Genomic DNA, 10106 nt, shown 5'->3' on the forward strand with positions numbered 1-10106 from the left:
TCCTTCTTTCCTTCCTTCCTTCCTTCCTTCCTTCCTTCCTTCCTTCCTTCCTTCTTTCTTTCTTTCTCCTTCTCCTCTTCTTCCTCCTTCATCTTAATTATGTTTATTTTTGCCATTGTATCAGAGTATGAAAAAGCTTCTGGGTTCTCTGGTTCTGAGCTTGGGTGGTGATTGTGGTCCCACCCTAATGACACTAGGGATCTAAACTAACTCCTCTTTAGCCACACCTCTTTTTTTTTTTTTTTAAGCAGTTTAATGGGTACATCATAGAGTCTTCCATTTTGGGTGGAATTAGCTCCTCCCCTTCAATTGCTGTAATTAACATCACTTAAAATAAAACTTGAATAAAATATTGAAAGGAATACCTAGATTGTGTCTTTTATATGGGATATCAACAATTTGTAATTCTTTTTATAGTTTATTCTTTGATTTCAACAAGTGTTTGGTCACACACATACACACACTAACTCTCTCTCTCTCTGTCTCTCCCCCCCTCTCTCTCACACCCCCCCCCGTTTTCCATTTGGACAAAAGCATTGCATATTCCCCTATTCCACTCTTATTAAGGCTAAAATGAAACCTAAGTGTCTCTGCCCCGAGCTTTCGCTACCATGTATTAGACTGGTATCAGAAGGTGAGATAGTTTCAACACTTCTTTATAATCTCTTCTGAATCACCTTAAAAAAATGCTTCCAAGGTCCCTAAAGATTCTTTATTTGGTGAGTTAGTAAACATAAAGAAGTACAGATTACCAAATTAATAATACATGCCAGAGAGCACAAGCAAAAATTGTTTCCTGTAGTTGCTAATATTTTTCTAGGTACAAGTTTACCATTAAACAAAATACAATCTGCAGTGTCACTTTGAAACTGTTCTTTTGTTCCGACTTTGCCTTGAGTTTCCCCTGGAGGCTGTTAAAGGGCCCTGGGTGTGTTCCATGACTGACTGTTTTTTGAGATCTCTATGAGCTCAGTTCTACCAGTAAGACATGTTGAAAGGGTGTTGATCTCTTAGTAATTACAGAGATATAAATTCTGAGCAGGACAAGTATATATTTCCGAACATTGCACATACTAGATAAAGGCAACACCTTCCATAACGAAGCCACTCTATTCCCAAAAGCAGTTTGGATAAACAGGATGTAAAAATGGGCTAAGTTTAGTGACAGAGCCTTTCACCCAGAGCCCCCTCAGGTTCCTTCTCCAGTTGACTGGGTGTCTTCCCAGAATGGCAGTTTTACATACTTCGTCTTTTCATTTAAGAATCATGGAGCCAGCTTGAATGCTCCAGCGAGCAAAGTAAAAACAGTGTCTTTCTTTGTTGTATAATTTAGGAGGGTGCACTGGAGTTTCTACTGCCATCTACTGATTACTGATGAGTCTCTCATACCAGCCCAGATTTGAAAGGGAGCCAGACGTGAAAAGAAACGAATTGCTAAAATATTATTCAGATTAAAAGTACCATACACACTACATGTTCACACATATGTGTGTTTATATATATATATATATCACATATATATGTTTATATGTTTCCTATATATGTTTATATATGCTTATATATGCATGTTTGTATGTTTACATGTGTGTGTATTTGTTTGTGTGTCATAACACATAATAAGCTAAAAGTTGCAATATTTTAATTCAGGAAGAAATGAAATACTATATTGAATTATAGATACATAAGAAACGTTCAATTAATTCATTATTGATAAAGTTCTTAAGCACATGGCTTTCATGAATCATAAAGTACGAAAAGAAAACGCTAAGAAATGCGAGATACTAACAAAGTTTAGGTACTATCTATGAACACATTTTGAAGGATGCTGAGATTTTCAACATGAAAATGACTTTCTCAAGAATTTCAGTTGAGGAAACAAAATGGAAGATTAGAACCTTTATAAGGCTCAGTGTAGCAGACTAATGGTTTAAAAACAAACAAACAAAAAACTGCCTCAGCATGATAGCTTATGTGAGTTACAGTGATCAACTTAGTGGACACCATGAAATTAATCTTATAAATTTAAAATAGCCATGTGTTCATTTCAGTTCCTCATTTTATGTCTTATAAATATATAAAGGTACACAAATCCTATCAGGTTCATGATTATATATTTCAGTGGACATTATAGTAACAGTAATTTAAGTTTCAAGAAGAGAGATATAAGGTAGGGGGTTACCAGTCTAGAATATGAGACATTTGGGCCATTGATGGTGAACTTTGCCCCTTCAATGTGGTCTACAGAAAACTGTCCTTAAGAAAAGACCATATGGCTGGGTGGTGGTAGCGCACGCCTTTAATCCCAGCTCTTGGGAGGCAGAGGCAGGTGGATTTCTGAGTTCGAGGCCAGCCTGGTCTACAGAGTGAGTACCAGGGCAGCCAGGACAACACAGAGAAACCCTGTCTTGAAAAAACAAAACAAAACAAAAAACAAAAAAAAATGCATTCTATATACACCAAGAAGAACTTAAAAGTGCATTAAGATAGGTAATTTAGCTATATTCCCTAATTTTTGGAAATGATTTATATAAGCTATAACAATTAAAATATCTCCACCTACAGTGATTGTGGCAGTTTGCACTAGACTTGCATTGGCTCCAGCCAGATAAAACCCTGCATAGAGGAAGGAACATCAGTAGAAATTAATTCAACCATTAGCGGAGGAGCTATTAGGATTTGGTAGTAGCTGGGAGAGGCAGAGGTGGGATTTTTAAAACCATGTGGCCTTTTGTAGGTTTGTAGCTGATCGTCCTAGAGCAGACCCCAACTAGAGACAAGGTGAGCAACACACACTGGACTTGATGGGAGAAAAATAAAATAGAAATGTGATCCTAGCTCAACTAAAACATAGCATACAACTTCATCTATTGAAACAATCGTAGTATTCAGCATAACAAAAAGATATGATGAGGAATGTCATGAGAGATACGTCTTAAGTGAGAAAATATTTTCAGTAATGAATTAGGTTTGTCCTTTTATTCAGTTTTAATATTAGCCTAAAGCTACTTTCAGTGACTTAAAATCAGTTCACAAATCTGAACTCCGGGGTATTCGGGACTTTCTCCTTTAGTTTTTGTTTAAAATAACTGAACGTGATGGATTTGACATACTGTAAAATGCCCTGTTTGCTGGAAAATACAATTAAATCCAAACTCTTATAGGGACGTTGAGGATTACTCTCATGTTGGATTGTACACCATAACAAAGATGATAATGATACTATAAGTTAAGGTTGTCATAGCAATTTCCCAAAGCAGACCCTAGCTTTAGCCAGATGTACAAGGAAACAGCCAGTTAAGACATGAATCTGATTCTAGCCCTTTTACAAAACTCATCTAGGGAAGCCTTAAATAATAGAAAAGAGTTACATAGTTTTATGAAAAATCTCTTGATTCTTATTTGAAAATTTCCCAGATGAATAATTTTAAGTGCATAAAAATTTAGTCGTCATTTTATCTGGCAGAACTATGCAGTTTCTCATAATCAAATTTACAGATGTAACTACTTATTTCTAACAGCTCCTCTGGTTGTCACGTAAGCCTGCCTGATAAATGTTTTCAAAGGTTATGATAGAAGCAAATTTTACAACTCGTTTTTTTCCTCTTAGGGATGGTGCTGCTCTCGGCCATCGCCACCAGAGGGCAGCAAATGCACCTGGATTAAGAATGAATCAAGGACGCAAAAGGTTTTCTCTCCTGCAACTTTTGTATGAATTTCATTTTTTAGTTGACTTTAAACGTTCTACACTACTAAATAATTTTAAGTAGAAATACTATTTCTAAAGCGAAGGTTGTGGTCAAATATGTATGTAACTGGTAATAAAAATAAGAGCTAGTGTTTATTGACTGCTGTTTTCTTCATGGAATATTGGGCTTTAGGGCTTTGCTTTGTGGCAAAACAGACAGGAAGAACATTCATTATCTAGGAGCAACTTGAAGATCATAAACCACTTTTGTTTTAATTTACAAAAAAAAAAAACCCAACAAACAAAAACCCAAGTTGAACTCTTTTTCTGGCTATACTTTGTCAACTGACAAAGTTCTTGTCATTCAAAATATTTATATGAAAATGAACTGTGTGAATTCAACTCTCAAAGTCAGAACTTCTACTCCATAAATTAGTTTAAGAATATTATAATTAACCAAACAAATATTTGCTCTGAGTAATTCTTGACTTATATAACATCCAGCTTGTGCATTGGTTTTATTCAATATTTGAGGTAATTTTTATTATTTGAGGATATTGTGCAACTTAGAAAAGTCTTTGATTACAGAAAAAAAATATGTCTACATGTTTTACGTTTCATTTAGTAATGTCCCCACAGCTTATTGAGCTAGAGAGAGGCGTTGCTCATTTGAGGCATTTAAAGTTCATTTCAAGGTATCAGTCATTATGGTCATTTAACACCCTTCCTTCCTAGCTGCCACCTGAAACTTGACATCATACATCTGGATAAACGATAGGCAGAAACTACAGAGCAGGGTTAGCATGTCTCAGGGTCACGTGAATGCTGGTACCTGAGTACAGTAGACTTCCTTGCTTGGTTTGCTTTAAAAATCACTAAAAGTTCTCACTTATTCTACTTGAGGATTCACTTACTGATCCTTAAAACCATAGCAAATTATAGCTATTGAGGTTTTATCTTTCATTTTCTAAATGATAATATTGATCATTAAGCAAGAATGTTTTTATTGTATGGTTGGCTGCACATTTTAGAACTATAGAGAATTTTAAAACTTATTTCTTTTATTTTTGAGATCACAAGACTATCAAGTCAATCACCCTTTCCTTTCTTTTCCCAAGGCCCTCCTATACACCCCTCCTTGCTCTCTTTAAAATCCATGGCCCCTTTTTATTAATTATTGTTACATGCATATATGCACATGTATATACGTATATATTCTTAAATATAAAATGTTTAGTCTATATAATGCTACACCCACACTCCCCCCACCCCCATCCCCACCCCCACATGACTGTTTTCATGGTTGACCATATAGTATTGTATAACTAAATGTTGGAGGATTTAAAGCGGAGGAATTCCAGGACAAAAATAATGAATTCCTGAACAAAACATATACTATGAAAAGTCAAAACTGCAAACATGGTCAGGTGCAGAATTTTGTTCCTGAGTCCCAAACAAAGAAGGACCATCTATCATGTAGGAAATGGACTATCAAAAGAAACCAAAACTGCTTGCCTTGCCTAGGGACTTCTAGCCTCCAGAGCTGTATGAAGTGAATTTCTGCTGTATCTAATATTAGTTCATGAAGAATGTGAGTTTTTCATCTAAACATTGATGCTTAAGTTTTGACATCTGATAGAATATTCGCTTTTTATGACTGATATTTTCCACTTAATTTAATCTAGAGATTCACTAGCTTATACCTTTGTTTCTCAGCTCAGGTGCACCCATATATTCTTATTCATTCACTGGTTCTCTACTATTACAAACAGTGTCCTGTGTACAATTGTAGAAAAGTTTCTGTGGGTATATGTTATTAGTTTCATGAGTATTTATGTAGATATAGTATTGTTTGCCATATAGATTTCTATGTTAAATGTTTTCATAGGTTAGCCTATTTTTTAACAATTTTGCACACACATGTGTGCACTCACACACATGCACACACACAAAGACACATATATGGACATATGCATTCATGTGCACACACACAGACATTCTGGTTACCTTCTCTACCACATCCTTTTACCTCGTGGCATCTCTATCTTCACTATCAGTCTCTTAAAGATTCATGACTTTTGCTTAGCTCTCTAGCACACTTAGTTTTATATGGGGCACCTATATGAATGCTGGGTGGGAATTATCCATTGTAACCTGGTAGGGTCATTTATCAGTGGATATACAATTGAAATCAGTATTTCTCTTTCTACCAGAGTCCATCAATGAAAAATAGTGAAACAGTTAGCATACTGCCCCTGAGTCTCTTCACTATTATATGCCCTGGGTGTTGATTAGATCATTCTTGTGCAGAACCTGTGTAGACAACTGAAGCTACTGTGATTTCATGGTTGCAATGGGTCTGCCATACTCTCCAAATAAATCAAAGGTCTTAATGTAAAAATGGGAATTCTGAAAATGGTAGAAAAGTAGATGTGCTAAAACATCCGGGCATAGATCAGAACTCTCTGAATAAACTCTGGTTGTTGGAAAACAAGGCTAATGGTGAACAAATGGGACCTCATGAAACTAAATCTAGTACACAAAAAAGGAGCAGTTAACAAAATAATGAGTCAGCCTACAGAACTGGATGAAATCTTGGCCAGCACTATATCTGCCAGAAGATTAATATGTATAACACACAAAGAATTCAGAAAGCAACACACCAACCAAACAAATAACACAATCAAAATGGATTACAGATATGAACAAAGATTTATCAAAGGAAGATATATGAATGGGTCATATACACTAGATTTAACAGCCTTAGCTATCACAGAAATGCAAATTAAAACTACCTTGAGGTTCCATCTCACCAGACCAGAATGACTTTCATCAGGAAATCATATGACATCAAATGCTGAGAAAGATATGAGAAAAATCCTTATGTTGAGCTGGTGGGAGTGCAAACCACTATGGAAAGCAATGTAGAGACTTCTAAAATATGTCCAAGCTGTTCCACTCCTGGGCATGTATTCAAAGGAATCTACAATCTACCACAACACACTTGTTCATCCATACAGATTATAAATCTATTCATAATAGCTAGAAGATGGTAAACAAGCCAAATGTCCACCAAATGTTGACTGGAAATGAAAGCACAGTGTATCTATATATTAAATGCTATCAAGTATTAAATGGAAATGAAAAATTTAAAATTTCAGGTAAAATTTCAAAACACATTACTTGGTCCCTATATGAGAAAGTGTTTGTACCATGGGCAACACTTAGTTAAATCTATATTCTCTCTCTCTCTCTCTCTCTCTCTGTCTCTCTCTCTCTCTCTCTTTCTTTGTCTCCTTTCTTCTCTTTTTTTCTTTCTTTCTTTCTTTCTTTCTTTCTTTCTTTCTTTCTTTCTTTCTTTCCATCTTTCTAACATACAATTTTTATTGACTCTATTGAAACTTCACATCAGGCACCCTAATCACACTTACTTCCAAGTCCTTCCATATTTGCCAAGTCCACCCTTGTGAACCCCCTACCCAAAGTGAAAAGCAATATAAGGATTAAAAAAAGTCAAATCTGTGTTATATGTATTCATATACACGAGGGCATGGTCAAACTCCTCAGTGGCCCTCCACTGAAGGAGCACTGACTCGTCCTTCTCCTGTACCCTTGCCAGAAGATGTCGGTTGCAGAGAGATACACTTTAGCATTTCCGCAACACATCTTCAGAGCTCTCTTCAGTGGCTTCCTATCTAGGCTGTTCCTTTTTGGAGGGGTGGGGGAGTTCGGGTTGGGGTAGAGGTTGTCACAGAAGTCTTCCATGTCCCTCCTTCTCAACTGTGCATTTACGGTCATTCAATCATCCAGATCACAGCAAAAGTAGCCTCCTAGCTCGTCACAGACCATCGACCTCCATACAGTTTCTGGCAACAGCACCAACAGGACTGCTTGTCCACCTAAAGTGGGACCACAGACCCACAAAAGGCCAGATATCAACATGGCCCCAGGTGGAAGCACAAGCTACTCAGATCAATATGGTCCCCAGCAGCAGAACCAAGTGCAGACATCCATGTGGTCCTCCATGGTTACATGGGCCACAGATATCAATACAGTCCTGGTGACAGGCAGGCATGGCCTGGTGGCTGATGTAAAAGTATCTTTCAATGATCACTTCTTGTTCTTACTTCAACTGGCTTTCCTAATACTTCAAGGTCACAACTTAACATATCCTCGGATTTGTTAAGGCTGAGACTTAGAAAAAAATTAAATTAGGTTCATTTGGATTTGATTATGCACACTTGCAAACACTAGTCTTGATTGTTCTTATTAAATTTTGCTCAACCTGTTAAGAAGCAACCAATATGTGTGTGTGTGTGTGTGTGTGTGTGTGTGTGTATATATATTTTATAATTGGTCTGGCCATAACCAAACCCAGAGTAACACAGGCATGGCGTTATACATTGGACACCATTTTGTTGTGTTTCTTTACTATATAACTCTCTAGGGTACATCTTGTTATCACTTCAAGATTCCTCTTGCTCTTGTCTGTAATAAGATGTGTGAAAAAGAAGAATTTTAATGGCAAGGCTCAAAATTCACACAAACAACTTAGAGCTGCAAAGCATTGTGCAGCTACAAACCATGTGTTCACACTATGCTGTAAAGTCCTTTTGGAGTAGAACATTTGTTCTTCATAATGATACAATCAAATATAAAATCATTTTTAATGAAAGGGAAGAAAATGGCCTTGGGAGAAATCTACTGCTCTAACCCTCAACTTCTCAAATATTAAGATGGTAACTGGACAGCAGTAGTTAGAAAAATTATGTTCATGCTGTGAGTTAAGTTAGGTATTTTCATTGTAGGTCTGGATTCTAAAATCTGATATTCTTAATACAAATTATTTTTTTTTAAACTCTGATATTTAATATTGTCAACTTGATAGGATAGAGAATCATCAAGGAGAGAATTCTCTGGATTTGTCTGTGAGGAAGTTTCTAAACTGGGCTAATTAAAATTGGGAAGAACAACACATCTGTTGGTAGCCCCATTCCATGATCTGGGATACTGTAACAGATGACTTTGTGGAAGTTATCAGCACCCATCTCTCTCTGCTTTCTGATCTGACTGTGGATGTAATGTGACCAGCTGACTCATGACCTTATTGCCATAGCTTTCCAAGAAAAATTAACTCTTCCTACTAGAAGTTGTTTCTTGTCAGGTGTTTGATCACAGTAACAAAAGCTATAACTAATACTGAGCCTAACATACAACTACCTATTTTGTATCTCTATCTATCTATCTATCTATCTATCTATCTATCTATCTATCTATCTATCTATCTATCTATCTATCTATATTACAGACTGCAACATTGTATTCAGGGAATGGCACTGTGCTAATATTAGTCTGTGACAATCATTTAGACCAGCAGGGTCTTAACCTATGAGTGGTGACCCTTTTGGAAAATGCATATCAGATATCCTGTAGATCAAATATTTACATTGTATAGCTGCACCAATATTATAATCATAGAGTAACCATAAAATAATCTTATGGTTGGGGCTAGCACAACATGAGGAACTCTGTTAAGGGGTGACAGCATGAGGAAGATTGAGGACCACTACTCTAGACAATCAACATGGTGTGTCAGGTTTTTATTCTTTAAAAACTCTTGCTTATTTCACTTGCTTATTTTTATATTCAACCCTCTAAAGAGATGCTTCAGTAACAAAAGAACTAACATTTTTTTTTTTTTTTGGTTTTTTTTCGAGACAGGGTTTCTCTGTATAGCCCTGGCAGTCCTGGAGCTCACTCTGTAGACCAGGCTGGCCTCGAACTCAGAAATCCACCTGCCTCTGCCTCCCAAGTGCTGGGATTAAAGGCGTGCGCCACCACGCCCGGCTTAAGAACTAACATTTTATGCCTAAGTATATCCATCTGATTTATGAGGCATGTAAAAAATGAATGAACAGAGTCTAAGTAATAAGTCTACAAAATAAAGAGTAGCCCTTCACAGTTATTCTTAATCCACTCACTGATTAATGGAACAATATTTCAGACTCAGAAACAAGTCACTCCAAATAAGACCTGAAATGCTCTCTGTAAATCTTTTACATTACAACCACATACATTGCGTTCCTTCAGTGTCCAACCTTTGTGACTAATGGCATCGCTTTAGGGTTTTATCTTTACTTGATTATCAGTGGGCAATGATTATATCATTGTGAACCTGCCTAGTTTTATGTCATTTGTAAAGAAGAAAACCTCAATTGAGAAAGTGGCCCCAGTAAATTGGGCAAGCCTACTGTGGCTTTTTCTTTATTGATGATTGTTGTAGGTGTGCTGGCTCTCTAGGGACTATGCCATCATCACTGGAAAGGAGGTACTGGATGGGATAAGATGGCAGGATGAATAAGCCATAAGGAGAAAAATACTAAGCAGCACTCCTCCAATGCTCTTACATCAACTCCTGCCT

Source organism: Mastomys coucha, unplaced genomic scaffold, assembly GCF_008632895.1.
Source record: "Mastomys coucha isolate ucsf_1 unplaced genomic scaffold, UCSF_Mcou_1 pScaffold22, whole genome shotgun sequence".
Lineage (NCBI taxonomy): Eukaryota > Metazoa > Chordata > Mammalia > Rodentia > Muridae > Mastomys > Mastomys coucha.